Source organism: Vicugna pacos, chromosome 14, assembly GCF_048564905.1.
Source record: "Vicugna pacos chromosome 14, VicPac4, whole genome shotgun sequence".
Classification (NCBI taxonomy): domain Eukaryota; kingdom Metazoa; phylum Chordata; class Mammalia; order Artiodactyla; family Camelidae; genus Vicugna; species Vicugna pacos.
In genome coordinates this window covers 34,761,760-34,784,641 of record NC_133000.1, presented here as the reverse complement: position 1 = coordinate 34,784,641, position 22,882 = coordinate 34,761,760, and the positions used below count along the sequence as shown (strand labels likewise).

At 44.4% G+C, this 22,882-nt stretch overlaps 1 long non-coding RNA gene across 1 annotated transcript; it reads right to left on the bottom strand.

The window, feature by feature from the left end:
• Window positions 1–234: 234 nt before the first annotated feature.
• LOC140701149 (uncharacterized) lies at window positions 235–13,019 on the bottom strand. The gene is made up of 5 exons (XR_012080052.1): window positions 12,851–13,019; window positions 3,483–3,608; window positions 2,171–2,229; window positions 1,286–1,450; window positions 235–509 (listed from the first exon to the last, which is right to left on the bottom strand). It is a non-coding gene; the product is annotated as an uncharacterized lncRNA (long non-coding RNA).
• Between the last annotated feature and the right edge of the window lie 9,863 nt (window positions 13,020–22,882).

Genomic DNA, 22,882 nt, shown 5'->3' with positions numbered 1-22,882 from the left:
AAAAATGTTCTAAGAGAGCTTGTGGTTTATACAAGGTAACTAACCAGCCACTGTTTACTATCCTAACAGGAATCTGTAGGCATATTTCTTTTCTTTCTCTTTTTTCCTTTTTATGGGCAGCTTTTAAAAACCAAATCAAACCAACCAAACCAAATCACTGATAATTCAACAGCAGGTTCTAAATCACCCCCAAGACAGCAGCTAAACTCGGTTTAGACTTACAATGCGGTTTCTGGTGGTTGGATTGGAGGATGTATCTCTATGCTGAATATAAAAGTCATTCACTGAGCTCTTCTCAAATAGGGCAAAGAAAAGCTCTTGTTCCGGTTGTTGATACTTTCATCCACTTGGAGGACTTTCATAAAACATCTGAAGTTATCAAAGGCTGAGGACCGGGTTTTCAGATCATTGGGCTTCAGAGGCAATATTATGTGCAGTATCTCAGCGTATGTACAGAACACCTCCCACAGGGGGTGTACTTTTGCAAATACAAGCTTGTCATCCAAAACCTATATTGGGAGAATGAAAACACAAACCGGGAAAGTATTTTCACATTTTTAGTACACAGATTTTTCTTACGTTGCTGGTAGTTAAAGCACTTGTGTAAACACACACATATGTCACACTGGTAAAAGTGAAGATATAATAAAAATAGATTTGCAATCCATCATACATTTTTGCCTTAAAGATAATTTCTTTGTTGAAATTACTGAAAAGTTATTTAAAATCCTTACAGTTCCTTCATCAAATAACCAATGTTTTAGATGAAGAAAAGCAAACTTGTTAATTTTTAGTCCAAGTTAGTAACTAAAAATAGAAACACCAAAATATTCTTTGCAGTGGTATTGTAATGACAATTTTTTAAATTTCTGAAACCTAGGACTATTTACATATCTGTTCAATATAGTGTTAAACAGCCATTAAAAGGGATTTAAAAGATTTATATTTATTGATATGGAATATATAATAAAATGAGAAAGCAAAAAAATGTGAAATAATAATTTTCCTTTTTGGAAGGGAAAAATATCTTCATTTGAACAAAAAAAGTTTAGAAGGATTTTATGATTCTTTATGTATAATTAAGGTACAGATGATTTTTAATTCCACTGTTCTTTCATTTTCAATTTTGGGGGGTAACTTTTTATAATAAAAAAATCTTTAAAAAGGTTCTTGCATAAATACATTAATAGATATATTTATGACTATATTCTCTGGCTATTAAAAAAGATCTCCTAACTGTAGATCTGAAACATACATTCCATAATGCAGATTCTGACTGACACACCTCCCAGCCCACAGCGAAGGCACGGCTAGTGTGACATGTTTCAAATACCATTCCAAGGAACATGCAGGCTCCCAGCCAATGGCTGCAAGGGGACTGACACTGATCTGGTTGCTCCCAGCTGCAGACCATCACAGATGAGGTTAGATCCACAGGCTCATGTTTTCTCTGTCAAAAGAAATCAGAAAATGTTAGGCTTTTACTTTCACCAGGGAACAAGAAGGTTTTTTTTATGCAAAAAAATAACAACAAACCAATTTGAACCTGATGAAAAGACATTTACTCAAAACAGCACAGTAGCAATGAAAGTGCTCTGGCAGACAGGGACTTGTTGGATTCCTGTGAGTGCTGGACTCCTCACATGGAATTCCCTTGGCACTCCAGAAGGCCTGTGGTTGTCCTCATGGGTTTGTGGCCATAAGTGGTGCACAAAAGTCTCTGGCTTTGCCACAATTTCAAAGCCTTTTTGGCTTATGAAAGGTTTTGTCCTCAAATGGAGTTTTCTTGAGTCCAGTCACTGATGTCATTTACCAGAGTTACAGTCCAGATCTGATATTCTAGACTCTTAAAATCTTGCAGACATTCAAATGGTTCAGGTTTGGATGTGTATTCACCTCTGCAGGCCTGGACCAAGTCCGATAAAGACACCCGGACAAGTTCAGCAAAATAAAAAGAAATTTTCCTCTCTGCAAGACTGAAATGTCTGTGAAGCTATAAAAACATCTGCACCTACAAAAATAGGGAACCAACTCATCAATAACATATCTATCCATAATGCATGGACATTCAAAATAAATACTGTATTTACTCCTATTAAATTCTATCTGGTTTTTGCCAAACTGTGTCCTAAACTGAAAGGAAGGTAGGTAAATGTAGAGAATTTTTTACCTTTTAAGGAAAAAGGAACCCTCCTACTCGATTGGTGGGAATGTAAATTGGTGCAGCCTCTATGGAGGACAGAAGAGAGGTTCCATAAAAAAATGAAAATAGACTTCCGTGTGATCCAGCAATCCCATTCATGGGTATATGTTTGGAGAAAAATTTAATTCAAAAAGACACATGCACCCCAATGTTCACAGCAGCACTATTTAAAATAGCCAAGACACTGAAACAACCCAAATGTTCACTGACAGATGACTGGATAAAGAAGTTGTGGTATATTATAAATATATATATATGTATATATACATGTATACATATATATACACACACATATATACATACCATGAACACACACACAAATGGAATACTGTTCAGCCATTAAAAAATAAAATAATGCCATTTTCAATAACATGGATGGACCTACAGGGTATTATGCTAAGTGAAATAAGTCAGAGAAAGATAAACAAATATTCTATGTATTAACTTATATGTATATCTAAAAAATAAAACAAATTAATGACTATAATAAAACAGAAATCGACTCACAGGTACACAGAACAGACTGGTGGTTACCAATGGGGAGAAGGAGAAGAGGGGAGGCAGGAAGGGGTTAGGGGATTGAGAGGTAAAAAGTACTATGTATAAAATGGATAGGTTACAGGGCTGTATCATACAGCACAGGGAAATATAGCCATTATTTTATGGTGACTTTAAATGGAATATAATCTATGAAAATGTTGAGCCTCTATTTTGTACACCTGAAACTAATATGATGTAAATCAACGACTCAATTACAAAAATTTTAATCAAAGTTTTCTTTTCATATTATTTGCAATAAGTTAGAAGCCAGCACTGTCAATAGAAACATAGTGCAAGTCACAATTTTCCAGTAATTCCATTTAGAAAATAAAAAGGAATAAGTGAAATTAATTCCAGTAATAATTACATTTATCCCAAAATATCCAATACACTATCATTTCAAAAGTGTGATTGACATTTTTAAAACTTATTAATAATATTTTACATTATTTTTGTTGTACAAAGTCTTGAAAATCTATTATGTATTTTCCACTTATAGAACATCTCAATTCACAATAGCCACATGTGGCTCGTGGCTACCATACTAGACAGACCAGATTACACCATTCACACTTCTGATAAATTAGCTGCTCTTTCTTATTTAAAAAACTTGCAGAAAAGGGTTTAGATATGCCCTCTATCAAACAAAGCAACCTTGACGGGTGGGGATTATCTTCATTATAAAGTGAAAAATAAAGGTAAGAGAGCCATGCTTACATGTATGTTAATGTAACAGTACCTTCTTAATTCATTCAGGACTTTACAATCTTTCTTCATATGCCAAGGATTCACTGTCACTGCGCAATGTTTTTCACTATTATCATCTTCGTGATTGAGAGGCTTCTGATGACCCTGCTTTGCGCATCTGTACATAAATTAACAAAACAGAGAAAAAGACCTTATTTAAGATAATTTAGGGGGGAGGGTATAGCTCAAGTGGACGATCATGTTCTTAGCATGCCCAAGGGCCTGGGTTCAATTCCCAGTACTTCTTCTAAAAATAAAATAAATAAATAAAAACCTAATTACCACCCCCCAGCGAAAAATTAATTTATTACTTTAATTAAAAGTTAAAAAAAGATAATTTAGTGCAGGCTTATCAGGCTACAAGAGCTACGATGAATGCCCCCACCCATTAATTTAGAAGAAGTCTCACAGTATTTCTCAGCATAAAGGCTAAAATATAATTGAGAACACTTCCTGATGGTCAGAATCATTTTAACAAAAATGTAGATAATTACGTCCATGGTGTCAAATTTCTGTAAGAGTTGGGCATGGAACATTTAGTAAGTGATTTTGCAGCTATCTTTGAAAGAAATGCTGAGAAATGATCTTTTCTGTTGGAAATTAGCCTGCTTTTAAATTCTTCAGTAGGCATACGTGTTTACAAACCAGGCAGGAACTGGATTATATTTTACATATACTTTAGAAACTGATTTGAATTTTGCCCTTTACCTGCAAGGCTATTTCTTAGGTAATAACATAAGCAGGCCACTATACTAAATTTTTTTTCCCTGTTTGCTTAATCCTCACAACAACTCTGTAAGCTGCTATTATTACCCCCATATAACAGATAAAGAGCTTGAGGCAGAAAATAATTTGGGTAACTTGGTAAATGGTGGAGCTGAGTAAGACTGCAGCCAGTCTGACACTCAAGTCCATTCTTCTCACCAATGTCGGATATGCTACCTACATTCAGCAATGACCGCTAATTTCATATTTAAGTGTGTCATTTCAAAAAGTGCAAAGCTATATTAGTACTGCTGTGTAAATTATCCATTTGAGATGTGATTGCCAAAAAAAAAAAAGAAATAAAATCAGGGTGCCACTGAGGGGAGGGCAAACTGCATATGGACGGACACAAGGGGACTTTATGAGGACAAAGTTGCACAAATCTAGAAATAGATAAATGGCTGACTTGTACAATTATAATGTGTGAATTTTATGGCCTGTAAATTACACCTTAATACAGCTATTAAATTAAGAAACTGGGATACCAAATTAAGACTAAAACACATATATATATCACACAAAGAACAACAGGCAAATATCATTATTTACTGCACCATTTTCCTTCATGCAGCTTCCGATCCTCACCCGTTCCTGAAAGGATGATTCATTTTTAAAATAGTCTTTAACTTTATTCAGCAAATAATTTTTGACTGCCTACTATGTACCCAGGACTAGTCTAGGCACTTGGAATAGATCAATAAACAAAACAAAATTCCTGTCCTCACGGAGCTTGGTTGGAGTCTAGCTGGGATGGGGGTGGAGATGACAATTCACACAACAGAGCAGCAGAGGAGGTGGCATGTTAGGAAAGAGGAACCATGGAAAAATCAAAAAAGGGCAAGGTAAAGAGAGTTGAGGGTATGGGATGAGGGTGATGTTGTATTAAATACCAGAGCAGGCCACACTGAGGACTGAGGTTAGAACTAAGACTTGGAGGTAAGAAGTCCCAGGTGGACGGAATAACCATCACCAAGGGCAGCGCGCACCTCGCATGTTCCAGAATGGGGGCACGGCTGGAGCTGCGGAGAAGGGTCAGTGCAGGTCCTGTATGGCCTTGGAGGACGTTGTAAGGACTGTGGCTTTTACCCAGAGTGAAATGGGGAGGCACTGCCAAAGGACGACACTATCTAACTTAGGTTTTCGAGGCTCACTTGACTGCCGGGTGAGAATAGTCGAAACGGGTCAGAGATGAAAGGTGGGAAGCCTCTGAAAAGGGCTGTGCAGGAGGAGAGGACAGTGGCTCAGGGCAGGGAAGCAGCAGTGGAGGCAGGAGCCATGGTGAGAAGTGGCTGGGTTCTGGATATGGTTTAAAGGCAGTGTTAAACCAGATCTATTGACAGAATTCATGTGGTATGTCAGTGAAAGTCAGAGTAACTCTAAGCTTTTTAACCCAAGCAGCTGGATGGATTAAGTTTCCACTAACTGAATGGGGGAGGTTGCAGGAAGAACCAGTTTGGGGGGTAGGAGAACAAAGAGCTCAGTTTTTACACATGTTGCTTTTAAGATATCAGAGTTTCAATTGAAGATGTCAAATCAGTAGAAGATTGTAAGAGTCCAGAGTTGGAGAGAAAAATTCTAGCAGGAGACAGAAATGTGGGAATCATGGGTCACACAGGTGGCACAGGAAGACATGAAACCCAGGTAGTCAAACATTAAGATAACCTGGCATTAACCATAGAAGTTGTCCTTGAGGGCCTGCCTAGTAGGTGTGGATATCAGTCCTAATTCCTGACCACTCGAGTTTTAAAAAGCAACTTACAAATGAATTCATGCAAGACACTGCCTCCAGTGGGTGGGTCCAGAGCTGGAGTGGGAGAATTGGATGGTGCACGCTACTCCCTACGGTAGAATGTGTGTGTGTGTACACATGTGTGTGTGCGCAGGGGGATGAGATACACCTGGCTTAAGAAAAAGAGCAAGTAAGTCTAGAAGCTGAAAGATGAAAGAACATCCAGATATGGTAGAGGGAACAGGGGAAACACTGTGTACTGTAAGACATATCCCCATAATGCCATTTCCCACCATCCTTTCATCAGGAACACAGTTGGAAAGGGGGGAATTATGTAGATACGTGTGATGTACACAAACTTTCTGACTATGTAACACTGAATATCTACATATGTAGCAAGTTAATGACATTTATATCTGCTTCAAATTTAAAAACAAATTCACAACAGAGGGAAAATAAAATACTGAGGACTGGTAGAAGTATCATAGAAGGCCTTTCAATGCTCAGAATGGAAGCAAAAGCAGCTTCACCCCACAAAGAATGTCAATAAGAGTCAAGAATGTTTATATTTGCTTAAGAAATTGAGAGTTACAACTTCCTGCTTTAAAGAATTAACATAAGACAGATACCACACTATAAGCAAAGTCTATACTGGAGCTTTCTTAAAGCTATTTTAGTTCCTGCTTGTTCTGATGTACTCCAGAAACTCTGCAAAGAAAACCTTCTATTCAAAGGCTTAAAGGAATAAAAAAAGAAATAACACTGCATTCTTTTCAGTGTTCTCTGTACTGAAAGTCAATTGCAAATGCAGCACCCTGCCACAGGTCTACATTTTTAACAATAAAGACCTTTGTGCAATTTTTCAATTGCTATGTGACTTTGGGTCAGTCTCTCACTAAGAAGCAGAACGGAGTACCAGAAAATGACACATCAGGTCTAAAACTACAGATGTGGGAGATGAACCTACACCAGGAAACAGCTAAGTGGGAGGGTAAGGTTTACCTTTTAAGTTACCGTAAGTGCAGTTACACCTGCTCCCTGCTTCCCCTATGAAGTGAAGATCTAGTCTTTTCCAGAAAAGCTCTCATTCTGAAAACTGTCTTCTTTAAAATATTCGGAGATTCTCTTTTAAGGTTCTTTCACTTTTAAGCCTTTCCCCAACTCTACATCCTATAACAAGTGTAAAAATTATCCTATAGCCTATTGTTACAGAACATACTCTACAAAAGCTGAGGTTTCCCAGGGTTTGGATCCCAGAACTCTGTTACCAGATAATCCTAAAGCTTTCCTTCCATAACAGACTCTTCTGCCAATTCCCAGCTGCGGGCAAATTCGGCTTCTCAGACCAGGTAACTTTCTAACTCTGCCTACGAACACTCTGCTGCCAGTAAAGGAACTCTCAGACAGAAAGCACACAATGCCCCTAGTGAGGGTTGCCTCCTTCAATCAATCAAGATGCCATCACCAAGCAAATATTTAAACCAACTGCAAAGCCTCTGAAGACAACTTACAAACAATATACTTTCTATAGAGGCATACTATTTGCTCTGGAATAGTGATTTCCATTGGAAGGAACAAAGGACCACATGACCCAAGCAATTTTTTAAAACTGCACATAACCATACCTTTTCACGTGAGGATTCAGGCAAGCCCGTCTCACAGGCCTAGGTGTAACAGAATGACAGGACCTCTAGGAGTAGGGTGAAAAGTAGCGAGGTAGACTTCTAGTGAAAGGGGGTGATGTAATAGGCCCCATCGCCCACTTACCTACCACCACAGGACAATCATCTCAGATCGAGAACAAACACTTTGGGAAACAGGTTGTTTATATTTTTATGGTATTCTGGTGGAAATAATGCCCTGAGTCATGTGAAGTTGTGGCTGCAAAATTGAACAGGGGACTGGACATTTTCACATTCAGGACAAAAACAGCCCCTGGATAGCCACCATATCTGCTCTCCCCTTTGCCTGTTCTCCCCAAAAGCTGCAGAACTCTCCTGCTTGCAATGACACCCACCACTTCTCACAAATTCTTGCCAAGTTCACATCAGCAGCTGGTGGTGTCAAAGTCACCATTTGTACTGCTATGAAGTCCCTCCATTACTTTATATCCCTTCTATTTTCTCTGTTGTCTTCCTAGCTACACTTGCATCCACAAGATGGTTACCGCACTAACATTGCCTCTGTAATCAGTCCAGGATATAGGAAGTAGAGATTCAACTGTAACCAGTCCCAGAATACTTGTCATGCCACTCTAGTGTCCCAAAAAATACTCTGGCATCCCTCATCTCACTCAAAGAACCACTGCATTACTTAGAGGTTGTAAAATTAGAGGGCTTTCTCTACTGGGAAACACTGTGGCTTGTGGTAGAGTTGTGATTTCAGTTTTTGCAACTACTTACAGGCAAAAAGACATGGCCCGCAAATTTTCTTCAAGCGTTTGATATTTAAACTTTCATTAGATACAGAGCCGGTGGACTAACCGTAATCTATGAACATATGGTCATATTATCAAATAATGTTCATGTCTACCTTACAGACATGTAAGGACTTGGATTACACCTGCAGCCTCTAGGCCTTTAGAATTGGATGTGAAGCATCCTGTGAGATAAAAAACCTCCTATCCAGTCACAGAACACAATTACAGACAACATGACACTAATGTCACTGAATATATTAGTATAGTCCATGTATGGTTAAGTTACATCTCCAATTTCTCAGAGCTGGAAAGGAGATGTCTAGAAAAGCTGGAAATGCCCAATTACCAAAACAGCTCAAAAGTTAAAGCAGACTCCTGTACCTCCCAGAACAGAGGGCAGAGGGGGCATTGCTCACCACTCTGTCCTCCCCCAGGACGTGGCATGTGGGGAAGCAGGCAGGAATGGGTGGCTGGGACTCGGAGGTGGAGAGGTGATGAAAGAAAGAGTGGAACTGCTCTGGTCCTAGAACAACAGAGCTGTAAAAACCTCGGCTTCAGTTCAACCAACTCCCTCTCCCACTTTCCCTCCCACCTATGTGACCAACAGAGCACAGCCAGGCACTTTCTGCCCATGACGGTGACTACTAGCAGGAAAGGGACCAGGATAAAAGCATGTCCTATAAAAGATCAGTCTGATTTTAAGGCTATGTTATAAACAATGAACAGCACTCTCAGAGTGGGACACTTGTGAGGCACTCAAGTAGGGAGGAGGAGGTTGAGGATCCATTTCCAGCACTTCCATGTCTTTTATCACTCCTATTTCTGACCTTTCCTTTGCCACTTTTTGTAGCACTGCCATCACTGGCAGGTAAAGGGGCAGCAATGTGACTTGGCCGTTTGGCTGATGGGGCTACATTTCCCAGCAGTGGAATGAAAAGGCACTGGAAGAGGATCAGCTGGAAGATGTGAACTGCGGTCCTGGCCTGTGCCAAACACTAACCAGGTGACCCTGGGTTAGGCTCTTAGTCTCTCTGGGCTTCCGGCTGTTTACTTATAAAAGAAGGTTTTGTCATTGCACAAATATATCCAATATGAAATGTAACGTGAAAGTCAAACATAATGACATCTCACCTGCTTGCCTCAGGGAACTGTACAAGCACTGAACACTATGTGAATGTAAACACAGTCTTAAGAAAACTATTGAGGTAAAGCACTAAACTGAACATGGAGATAAAGTTTTTTGGATTTTCTTGGCTTTCTTTTTTAACTGCAACACTGAATTAATAGTTATTAGCTATAATCCACACCACCACCACTGCGAATAAATAAAGAAGGCAAGCACTGCCTGGATGCCTGTTATTGCCCGATGCTAAGCAGTGTGAGGGTTATAAAGGAGGCTGAACAAGTGAGTCTTCTCCAGTTACCAGCTAAGTGAGGAGACACATTGGAAATCACCCAGGAATGGTACCAAGTCAGTACTCAAATCCAAGATTACAGGCTACTGATCATAAACAGTACAGGAATACAAAGAGGAGCTAGAAGTATTTGGAATAAATAGGGAAGACTCTATGAAGGGGATGGGGCTCCAACTAGTTCTCAGGGCAATTCTAAGCTCTTTTAACTGAGGACTGGATAGGAAAAGGCTGGTGACTCCTGGTTTTTAATAAGGCACAGGTTACCCTAGGAGGCTAAGTTACATAATGATTGGAACAAATAAGGTAAGTCCAAAATGATGAAGGGTCGAGACTCCCTGGCTGAGATCTGGTTGTGTTAAGTCTTTGACTTGACTGTAGATGTTGGAGCACCAAAACTCTAGGTTGACTGAAAGGGGGGGAGAGAATATCCAAGAATTCAGCAGAAGGAAAAATTCATGTATCAGGGATGAAAGCTCTTCATCAGAGTATCAGCAATCAGAATAGACACTTGAAACCAACAACATACAGTTCAAGAAGCTGACAAAATGTGGAGAGTGGTGAGAGAAAGATAAATCAAAGACCACTCCAAGCCTTTGTGTATTCAAGACCGGAAGAATGATTATCCCACTGAATAAGTGGAGACGCTGCAAGAAAAAAGATTATGAAATCAGCTTTAGACATGTTGAATCTGACGTATGAGCTAAGAGTAGGTTTTCTCTAAGAAGCTCAAAATTCAAAACTGAAGCACAGATGTTGAGTACAGACTTAAGATGCAGATGGACAAGACATGATAAATCTCCTAAAAGAAAACATAGGCAAAACATTATCTGACATAAATCTTAGCAACATTCTCCTAGGGTAATCTACCCAGGCAATGGAAATAAGAGAAAAAAATAAACAAAAGGGACGTAATTAAACTCATAAATTTCTTCACAGCAAAGACAACCATAAGTAAAACAAAAGGAAACAACAACCTACGAATGGGAGAAAATATTTGCAAATGATACGACTAACAGAGGCTTAATTTTCAGAATATATAAACAGCTCATACAACTTAATAACAAAAAAACAAACAACTCAATCTTAAAATAGGCAGAAGACCTAAAGAAGCATTTCTCCAATGAAGACACAAATGGCCAATAGGCACATGAAAGAATGCTCGATATCACTAATAAACTGAGAAATTCAAATCAAAACTATAATGAAGTATCAGCTCCCATCAGTCAGAATGGCCATCGCTCAGAAGTTCATGAATGATAAATGCTAGAGAGGCTGTAGAGTGAAGGGTACCCTCTTACACTGCTGGTGGGAATCTAGTTTGGTGTAGTCATTATGGAAAACATGGAAATCCCTGAAAAAACTAAAAGTAGACTTACCCTATGACCCAGCAATCCCACATCTGGGTATATAACTGGAAAGAACTCCAATGTGAAAAGATACCTGCACACCAGTATTCACAGCACCACTGTATACAATAGCCGAGACATGGAGGAAAGCTAAATGTAGCAACAGATGACTGGATAAAGAAGTTGTGGCATATTTATACACTGGAATACTACTCTACCATGAATAGGACAAAATAAAACCATTTGCAGCAACATGGATGGAGCTAGAGATCGTCATTCTAAGTGAAAGCAGCCAGAAACAGAAAAATACCAAATGATACCACTCATATGTGCAATGTAAAAAAAGAGAAAAAGACACTGTGAACTCATCTACAGAACAGAAACAGACTTGCAGACTTAGTAAACAGTCAAGGTTACCAGGGAAAGGGGATAGGAAGGGATAAATTTGGGAGTTCGAGATTTATAAATGTCAGCCACTATATATAAAAAGAGATTTTAAGTTAAGTTTCTTCTATATAGCACAGAAACCTATGTTCATTATCTAGCAATAACCTGTAATGAAAAAGCCGATACAGCCACCAACTGAGGAAGCAAGAGAAGAAAGGAGAGTTAGTTATGCTGGGCTAGAGCCCACTTCTAAAATCCTTGTCAGCCACTGAGGCTGCCCCGAGTACACTGAGCTTTCCTCCCAGGGACAGGCTGACATGACATGCGTCCTGCAAACCTGGGGCAGCAGAGGCCGTCCCCAGGTCTGGCCCTAGGGGAGATGGGAGCAAGTCCACCTGCTCCCCTTGGGGCAGCACCCCTCCCTGCAGCCCCCGCCACCTGACTGCACCACGCCTGCCTCTCAGGAAACCACTGACTTGAAAACAAGTGGTCCACGAACCTGGGGCAGCGGCAGGGAGATGGGCAGCGACCTGGCAAGCTGGTAGATTTGCCCCCATCTCCCCCACGGCCTGTCAAGGGCTCGGCCTCTGCTGCTCCAGGCACGGTCCGCAGGTCAGCCTGCTCTCGGGAGGAGGGCACGGTGTGGTCAAAGGCAGTGGCGGGTTATGGGGTCTGCCCATGGGAGCCCTTGGATTTGCTTCAAACTCCCCAGCGCATGGCCTAAGCTTGGCCTCTGCTGCCTCAGGTTCGTGGAACTCAGGTTACAGGTCAGCCTGCTCCTGGAAGGCGGGTGCTGTGCTGTCAGGGAAAGGCGGCAGCTGCGATGGCGGGATTGGGGCTGCCCTGTGAGAGCGCGGGGGTTGCAACAATTTCCCGCTGCTGCTGCAGCCATCCCAGCACACTGATCGCACCGAGCCCATCTCCCAGGAGCAGACTGACCTGTAACCTGAGTCCCACTAACCTGGGTCTTTAGAGGCCGCCCCCAAGGTCAGGCCGCGGGTAAGATGGGAGCAAATCCAGGGGCTCTCATGGGGCAGTCCCCATTTCATCCGAGGCCCCGCGACTGCACCGCACCCGCCTGCCAGGAGCAGGCCATCGTCTGAGGGCCAGTCGGAGATGCTCTGGAACCGTCCACGCGCCCTCCCAACTCCCGGGGCTGTACCTGCTCTCCTAAACCCGGGTAGAAGCGGCGGCAAAAACGCGGTGTTCAGGAACTACTAATACCGGGGTTACCACGAACCACAGCGGCGGCTGGGACCCGCCTCAGGGTCCTAACGGGACGCGCGGCCGGGACCTCACCTCCGCACCCCTCCCTGGGCGCATCCTCAGCTGCACAGCCCAGGCGTCACCCGCCGGGTCCCCGAGAAGCGCGCCCCTACCAGCGCCCTCTTAACTGTCCGGCAGCGGCAGCCGAGCCGCGGGCAAGCGGCGGCCCAGACCCCAGGCCGTGTTCCTCTTCCAGGAGCTGGTCCAGGAGCAACCGGCTGCCGCCAGCTTCCATGCGTTCTGGGTGGGTTCCGGCGTCCGCGCGTCTGTCCGTCTGCGCATGCGCGCCCCTCCTCCTCCCGCCCGCAGCGCAAACTGCTCGGGTGGGTCTCCTGCTTTACCGGCCCTGACCGCTGGGGCCGGGAGGAGCCAGGTGGGGCCCCTCCTGCTTGTCCCGCCGGGTCTCCATCCCCAGAGCCTTCACCCAGCCACCGACTGTGTCCTGGCACAGAACTAGAACCACGACTGCCCTAGGCCAGGCCTCACCCACCCAGCCCCACTTCCCCTGATCAACTTCCCCTCCCTGTTACTACCCTCCCACCACTGGCCAGGCCCAGTCTCCCACCAGACCTTGAAGACAGGGCTCCTTCTCCTCACACCATTGTCCCTGCCCTAACACTCCATCCTGCTAGGTCCTAACCTATGGCCCCTACACCCACAAGCTTACCCCTCATGCCTCAACACAGGACACCCAACAACCTGAAATTATCGCCCTCACCTCTCAGCCAGGTCATTTCCACTCTGATCGGGCCCCACACCTCTCAACCTGTACCCCCACACCATGGGATCCCCTTCAATCTGAGTGCACCCCTACTCTGAGCTCACTCACTCACCCCTCACCTTGTGGCTGGGGTGGGGAAATCCGTGCTCCAGTAATGATGACTACTGCCACCAGTGGGGGATCGAGCCTAGTGTGCACCTTCATAGTTAATGTCTGAGACTACAGGGTGAGGCAGGCTGGGCTGAAGGTGGTTCCAATTCCCGCCTTGGCACCCTGATCCCCGCAGCCTGTGCCTCAACTGACCCGATGGGTCAGGTTGATCCCAGGCTGCCAGCCACTGGCCTTGGGCTTTGGGTGGTTGATGGTACTGATGGTGATTTGGACCCCTAGGGCGGAGGCACTGGGCACGCGGACCTTTGGTGTGGGGGAGTTCAGAGTTTGCACTTGATCCCAGGGTTACACAGCAGATGGTGGGCTGTGTGCATGGGGCTGTGTGCATGGCATGGACTCAGCACAGGTGGGTGCAGGGACCTTGTTCATTCACACCAGGCCAGAGGGAAGAGGAAAGGGAGTTTTTAAAGTGTCAAAGTGAGGAATCCAAAGCTTTAGAGCAAAGTAGGAAGGTGCACTGGCCAGGCCACCATGGATCTCGCCGCGGCGCTTGTCCCTTGCATCAGGGGAGACTGGCAGTTGACTGGCCAATGAGACATCCCCTGCTGTGGTATAGTTTACAGGCAATTGAAGGGACTTTGAAAGGTAATTTTAATCCAATAATTGTCAGTTTCTCTGCAGTAGATTAGGTCCAAAATCATGGTGAATCTGGCAGGGATCCTGCCTGAAATCCAGCCTGGGACAGTGGAGGACCCACCCAGGAATCATCCACTTAGCTCTCACCAAAAGTCACTGTAATAGAGAAGAACAAATCTGACTCCATATTGGATCTGTTCCTTTTCTTTAACCCTCTGCAGTGTTTTCTAGGCTTAGACTTGCTAGCTCTGCACTTTTTGTAAAACAGTGTTGCCTTTAGCCTGAAATAAACAGAAGAGCCTATTCTCAAAAGTCTGAGCTTTAAGGATATTAACACTTTGCAATCCTATAAAGATAACAAGTTGCAGAATAGAAAAAGTTAGTTTTGTTGCAGGTTTTGCAGGAACACCATGATCTGACCCACGTGGACAGCTGCAAAGGATTCCAAGAACAAGGAATTTCTACACCAACAAGTTTGCAACAACCAACCACAGCCCCTCCACTTTTTAGCAGAATAGGAGCCTGAAGTTGACATGTGGAAGATGGTTCTCCAAGATATTAGTCCGCCATTATCTTGGTTTACAGCTGTTTACGTAGACCAGGTCATAGTGCCTCTGTAAATCCTCTAACAAAACAAAAGTAGTTTTCTAGTCTACAACCTGTTGTCTTTATATAAGTGCAAAAGTGTTAATATCCTTAAAAATCAGAGCCTTGAAAGTAGGCTCTCCTGTATATTTAAGGCTAAAGGCAACATTGTTTTACAAAAGGTGCAGAGCTAGTAAAACTAAGCCTAGAAAAGAGGGCAAAGGGTTAAAGCCAAAAGGACAGATCTTCTATGGAGTCAGATTTTTTTCTTTTCTATTATACTATATTCTATTTTTGTTTTAAGTATATAAGAATAAAGTTTAGCCTTTTCCCATTTTAAATTGTGCAATTTTAAGGAGCATTAATTGCATTCACAGTGCTGTGAGACAAGCACCACTTGTTTCAGACTATTTCCTTCCTCAAAGTAAAAGCTTGTATACAAAGAGCACCCCACGTCCTACCTCCCCCAGCCCATGACAAGCCCTAATCTCCTTTCTCTCTCTATGTCTTTACCTATCCTGGAGGTTCCCTATCAATGAAATCGTATAAAAGGTGGCTTTTTTTTTTTGGTTTGTCTGCCCACATATCTTAAGTAGGGACGGGTGAATTATTTTTTTTTCACATGAATTAGCATTTTTGTATTTTGAGAGGAAAGTCCAGATGGATTAAAGATGAGACGTACCATATGAAGCCCTTTTAGTAACTCTGTGTATAATCTCGGGGTAGGCACTGCTGTTCTAAGTGTGAAATCAGAGCCAGAAGGGAGATGCTTAGCTCTTCTTGTGGTAAAATAAAACCAAACAGTGGCAAAATAAAACCAAACAAAAGCAGAAAACAAAGGCCAAGAAAGACAGCTGGAAAGACAAACCACAGCCTGGAAAAACCTTCCCTCATGACCCAAGGTCGGAAAAAAGCTTCACATCCCTGTGGTCCAAAAAGCTCTTGAAGCCCAGTGTTCTGAAAAGAAACAAAACACACAGAGTCAGTTCCAACGAGAGGCAGTGCAGGTGGCCGGTTTGTGCTGGAGATGCTCGACCTCTCAGGTGAGGACACAGGCAGACAGACAGACTGCAGAGACAGCATTGGCCACCATCACCCTGGCAGGTCTTTAGCCCAGTGACTACCAGCCCTGGTGACAACGTGAGCAGGCAGAGGCCCCAGGAGGTACCCTGGAAGGAAGAGCAAATGGACACTCCTCTCCAGCAGAACAAGGTGTAGGATACATCAAAGTGCCACAGGTGCATCCCTTCCCTAGCAGTGCTGAGCCTTAGAGAAGATCCCACCAAAGTGCTTGCACAATTTTCAAAGATAATGTTTCTTCAGTAACATGAATTCAAAATAATCAATATGTCATCAAGGGATTTTCAGAAGTGACCTGCCCTGGACCCGTACAATACACACACATAAATACACACATATACACATAAATATATACACACATACATACAGGAAAAGAGACAGACAGACTGAAACACAGAGAAGCAGGGGGAGGCAGAGAAACAGAGAGAGAGACAACTCAGAGAGGCACTGAGAGACAGAGACCGAGAGAAAGAACACTGGAGCTGGTAATGAGTGGAACTCACATACATTTTCACAAGTCAGTCTATGTGTCAGCACCTGGTCCCAAAGTCGATCCACCCTCCAGGGGAGGGTGTGGGGATCCCACAAGGGTGTGGGAACAGAAGGCAAAAAATAGGAAGCCATTGTGGGGCAGCCCACCACAGAGGCCGAGATGGGACACTGGGCCTGTATGTCAACATGACAGAATGACCTAGGAGGTTGTATGCCAGAGCGGACGATGTCAGAGTTGTATTTAATTTCAGTCTCACGACTGGGAGCGGGGAAGCAAGCAGCAAGGAAAGTGACTTTCTCCAGACCCCAGGGCAGACCCCGGCCTGTGTGGGGTGTGCTTTGCACTCTGCCAGCCCTCTGTGGGGTCCTTCCTTTGCTGAGTCTGTGCACGATCTCCCTGTGATGCCAGCCCATGGGGGTGACAGATGCAATAGGTGTTTCTAGGTCTAGAGACAGGATGGCTTCTCTAGGAAGCAGGGGCCAGAATGATCCCCACTGTGCTGATGGGGGATTGGGGAGACCCTGAGAGGCACATGGCTTGTCCAGGATGATAAGACTGCTGAGTAGGGGGAGACAGGTCTGAACCCAGCTGTGTCTTCAGAGCTGCGGCACTGGTTGCATCCAGGCCTCCCCAGGGCTATGGGGGGGGCTGAGTTGGTGTCACTGTGTGTGGACATGGCATGGAGTGAGAAATGAGAGATTGGAAGCCCAGAAAGGCCCTTGAGGAGCTTTGTGTCAGGAGGAAGCTTGGAGAAGTGGACCCCAGGAAGTGACCTCACTTCCCTGGCAATAGAGCCCAACAGAACTTGGAACCGAAGTCACCAGGCACCCACTCTGTAGAGAAGTCCCTACTCAGCTCACCTGGTTGGAGACAGAGGCATGTTCTGCTGCATTCCATTATCCTGAGGCCGCAGGCCCCGGAAAGCCCGCAGTGAGGGTCTCTACCAACGCTGCCGGCACTGGGTCAGGTCTCACCCAAGGCACCTCTGGCCTTTTGGCCAGAGAGACCCAAAGGTAACACAGGGAGGCCCAGGGCAGGCCCCTCCAGGCTGGGCCACCACTCAGATCCCATCCAGGTAGCCACACGGCCCCATCCTGCCTGGTGGAGGTGGAGCAGTCATGTTGGGGATGGGTATCTGCCTCAAGAAAGAGCAGGACAGAGGCCTGGGGGGCCCGGTCACATAGACAGCCCAGGACAAAGCTGGCTGGCTGAGATGTGGAGAGCCCGGGAAGGGTCCTGCTGCCCGAGGTGGAGCCCATGCTCTCTGGGTATGTATTTTCCCTCCCGGATGTCTGAGCTGAACAAGGTTCTGGTCTGATCTAGCAGCAGAGGGTAGAGTCTACAGAATCAGGAGTGTTCCTGGCCGGGAAGGACTCTGAGACTTCCATGCTGGGTCAGCTGCTGGTCACTATCATTGCAGAGCCAGATACCACATATTGAAAAGAAGCTGATGAATAAGAACACCAACGCCCCCTCCCCAAGTGAAGGGCTGGTGTGTCACTCTTCTGAGGGCCAGTGCAGACTCCTGGTGGGTCTGGATATGGAGGGGTCCCCACCACCATGGCCCACAAATCAGTGGGGCAGGCCTCCGACCCTGACATCACCCAGGGCTCCCCCAGGGACCTACCCGGGGCTGACGGGTAGCTCAGCACACCCTGGTCTGACCTGGAGCACCGTGCCCACTTCGCTGCAAGTCAGGTGGAGGACCAGGAGCCCCTGAAGCAGAGACCAAAGGTCAAAAAGGCAGGGCTGGTGTATGTGTGTAGGTGAGGGTGGGGAGTAGGCTGGGCCACACAGGGAGGTGTCCCTAGAGGCTACTGTTGGGACCAGAAAAAAGAATGGCCTCAGACCACCTGTCTGGAAAAATTCAGTCACAGAACACATCCTGTGGGCACTTTCTGGGTGGGAGCTGTCTGGAAAGCTCTGGGAAGATTTCTGTCCTTGTAGAGGCACATGGAAAGGGAGGCAGGTGCGTAAAATTTTCCTCTCTCACAGCATGAGGTCTTCCACAAGACTTAAAACTCTCTCCACTTCCAATAGTTACAGAGGAGGCAGGGGCAGGGGAAGATGTCAGAGACCAAAAATGGGACGAACTGGATCCTGCAGGAGACCTCGAGCTACCTCCTGCCGCTCCTGCAGCTCTTCCTGAACCTGCATCTGCAGCTGGACTGCTGGGCAACGGAGAACCAGTTCAGGCATCACCACCACCTGGGGTAGAGCCCCCTCTGCACCCACCCACACCTTCTTCTCCAAAATGTTTTCCAAAATCCCACCGTCAGTCCCCCCACAAACTTGACGTCCCTTCCGCTGGAGATGTTTTTGTTTCATTTTCTTTAGTTTCCTTTGCTTGTTTCACATCATTTATGACATCCTTTATTTTTCTTTTTAGAGTTTCATGTAATAAAATATAGACTTTTCCCCTTTTAAATTGTGCAATTCAGGAGCATTAGGGGCATTCACAATGTTGTGCGACCATCACTACCATCTAGTTTCACACTATTTCTTTCCTCAAAGTGAAACCTTGGATCCAGAGCATGCACTCCCCTCCCTCCTCACCCAGCCCCTGACAACCCCAAGTCCTCTTTCTCTTTGCGTGTCTTTACCTCTACTGGTTGTTCCCTGCCAATGAAATTTTAAAAAAGGATTTTTTCCTTCCTGCCCACATGTTTTCACCTGGGGCTGAGGATTTTTGTTTGTTTTCACTTGAAACAGCATTTTTATTATTTTCAGGGGATATCCAGGGGGATTAAAGATGTGATGCACAAAATGAAGCCCTTTTGGTAACTCTGTGCATAATCTCAGGGTAGACACTGCTGTTCCCCCTGTGACACCACAGCCAGAAGACACAAGGGAGATGCTTAGCTCTTCCTGTGGCAAAAACAAAACCAAACGAATCAAAAAAATTAGTAAAAGCCCAGAAAAATTGCTTGAAAGGCAAACCACAACCTGGAAAATTCATTCCTCATAACCCAAAGTTGGAGAAATTTTTCCCATCCCTGTAGTCCAAAATCCTTTTGAAACTCAGTGTTCTAAACAGAAACAGAACAGGCATGGGCAGTTCCAATGAGAGGCAATGCAGGTGGCCAGTGTGTGTTAGAGATGCTTGACCTCTCAGGTGAGAACAGAGGCAGAGAGAAACACTGCAGAGACAGCATCGGTCACCATCACACTGGCAGTTCTTTAGTCAGGTGACAACCAGCCCTGGTGACAATGTAAGCAGGCAGAGGCTCCAGCAGATCCCCTGGAGGGAAGAGTGAAGGGACGCTCCTCTTCAGGAGAACAGGGTGCAGGACGCATCAAAGGGCCACAGATGCATCTCTTCCTCAGAAGATCTGATACTTACAGTTCATCCCATTAAAATCCTTACACACCTATTCAAAGATGCCTTTTCAAGGGTGTCCATCACAGCACTGGTTGAAACAGTCGGAATTAAGGCAACACTAATATTGATGGAGAGGGGATGGGGTCCATTCGTTCTGGTTCATGTGGATGAATGAATGTTGTTCAGTTGGAAAAGTGGGTGCCTGGTCTCAACCCAATGTCAAGGGAGGCCTCAGGGTCGAAGTATGCAGACCCACTCTCTGCATCCAGGGTCCCATCTGCACGACCACATGTGTGTGAAATCAATACAGATGGAAATTGATCTGATTGTGAGTGTGTGAGAGACAGAGATGGAGAGAGACATACTGAGAGACACAGAGACTGAGACATAAGCACCAAATCATTCATGACAGACACCGCTGTGGGTGGGAATTACAAATCACTTCTTTTTTAGGCAATATTTCAATTTTTTGTACTGTGTCTGTATTACTCTACTAATTCTAAAAGGATTAAAATCCTATGCTAATGTGACCCATTCATTACTCATCTATGGAGTAATTAAAGTACATTAATCCTATTTTTAAAAGAATTTAAAGCCTTCTCAGGACTCAGTTCCATGTCAGCTCAGTGGAAGCAGAGGTTCTCCAGGAGGTCGTGTCTCTTCTGAATCAGCATCCAATACAGGTGAGCAAGAAGTACCCGACTTGGACACTGAAGACTACAATAGATGAGAGAGTGTATTGAGAGAAATTAAGACCTATATTCAAAGAGAATAATCCCATATTCATGGAGCAGAAGGCTTCATTCTACTAAGATGACAAAGGTACACGAATAGATCTAAGGATTCAAAGAATGCCTACCCAAATCCCAGGTGGTATTTTGCAGGAATTGACAATCAATCTAAAATTCACGTGGAAAATCCAGGAGGTCAGAATACATGAGTGAATCTTGAAAAAGAAGAACAAAGTTCGAGGAATGGAAAGTCAGATGGAACCCACGGTTAATACAAAACCTCTTTAAGCTGAAGATAAGTGAGATTCAAAAGATGCAGAAGAAAACCTGTCATGGAAGCCAATTCTCTCCTTTCCCTTTTCCCTATTAAGTTAGGTTGATAAAAAAGCCTTTAACTTTCACCATTTAACATGGTAGTTACTTTTCTGGTTGGCTCCTGCGTGTGCATAAATAAAACGTTTCTCTCGTTCATCTCCTCTTTACTTCTGTGGGCTCTTTGGGAGGGACTCTGGATTATGGGGACCTGCTCTTTTCTCACCTTCTTTAGTGACATCTTTTGTCCATGGTGAAGTTCTTAAAAAAAAGAAAAGTCTCATTGGTTTTGGGTCAGATTTGGAATATGTATACCTTTGGAGACCCCCTGGAGGAACAAGGGGGTTCAATACTGCCTGGAGAATTCACTTGTCAAAATGCCTAACAAGACGCTATTTGCAAGGGTTTTTTTTTAAAGATTCTTACCCTAAAACAAATCCCCTATCTAAACCTCTTGGATGATCAAATATAAAGAAAAAAGGAGAATCATGTCTGGCCTAAGAACACTTGCTTAACAAAACGGAAGGACAGAATCAGTTTCAGATCAGAGCAAAAATTAAAATGCATTTACACCATCAACCCTCCCACCCTTTTGTACACTGTCCTCATGTAATCTGCCAGATGGCCCCCTGGAGAAGGCCCTTTGCCCGGAACTCGTTCTCATTTTCAGAGCTCGGCCAAGCGGGAGGTTGGTCCCCAGGGCCTGAGAGGGGCTATGTGTGAAATCTTCTCTGCTGAGACCCAGCGGACTGAAGGTAACTGTGTTCTCTGAGGGAGAGAGAGCACACCGAGCCTCTGTGGAGGCATCTCTGAGACCCCCCAAAGGGCACAAATCTCTAACTCTGGACACGGGAATTTTTGATTGGCATCTTAGTTGGAAATCTCCTCCTGGATAGAAAGAAGCAGATTCAAGATGTTGCAATTGGATGGGCAGGTCGGCCTCTCGAATTAGTCGATGAGGAGGACACGCAATTCTCTGCAGAAGTAGGAACACCCATCCCTGCTCTGCTGACGTCATGTACAGAGAAACAGACGCGACTCTAGGGGGAATTCAAAACCCACCAACCTTTCTTACCGACGTCAACGTCCCCACTTTATTCTCCTGTCAGGTCTCTGCACAAAAACTGTGGCTCATCCCCAAATATCACATACCCATCACCCTGTACCACTCTGTGTCTGTGTCCAATTCGAGCATTAAGGCCTGTGACCGTTACTGTTAAATCGTGTCCCCCTTTCTGCCCGTCTCCCGCCATCATCCCAGTCCAACCTCGGTGTCTCTCTCCAGGTCAGCAGCACTCTTCCCACTGGCTTCCCATCAGCTTACCTTGCCCTGTTTCCATTGCTTATTCCCCATACGTTACCCACAACGGTCTTATTAAAGTATGAATCAGATCAAGTTGTTCCGCATTGCAAAATACTTTCGTGATTTTCCATTGTATTCAGAAGGATATCCAGAGTCCCTACCAAGGCCCTATGTGATCCGGGTCCTCACCGATCTCTGCAGCCTTAGCTCTCACCGTTCTGCTCCAGCCCATCTTCACCGCCCCGATGGTCCCCACCAGGAGAGCTGCGTTTCTAACTCCAAGTCTAGTACTTACACTTCTTCCGGCCTGGGAGGCTTTTCTTGTCTGTTACCTACGTGGCTTATTCTTTTGCTTTATTCAGGACTTTGTTCAAATTATTTACCCTCAGAGAGGACTTATCTGACCAGATTATTTAAAATAGCACACACATATTTCCTATTCAAACATTTTCTCTCCTAATATGCTTTATGTTTCTTTGTGGCAATTATTAGTACCTGGCAGTACATCATATATTTATTTGCTTACTGGTTTACTGTCTGTCTTTCTTACTAGACCTATATTCATGGAACCACAAATAACTGTTTTAACCAGTAACTTTCAAACCACCTTTAAATGAATTCTTTTATAAGATGAGAATTTCAGAGGCTTCCATGGGTTGCTTAGGGGAAAAAAGAAAAAGGATTCAGGTTGAAATAATTTATTAAGGACCTGAGAGTTGGTTATTTATTTTATACATAGTAGTGTGTACCTGTTAATCCCAAACTCCTAGT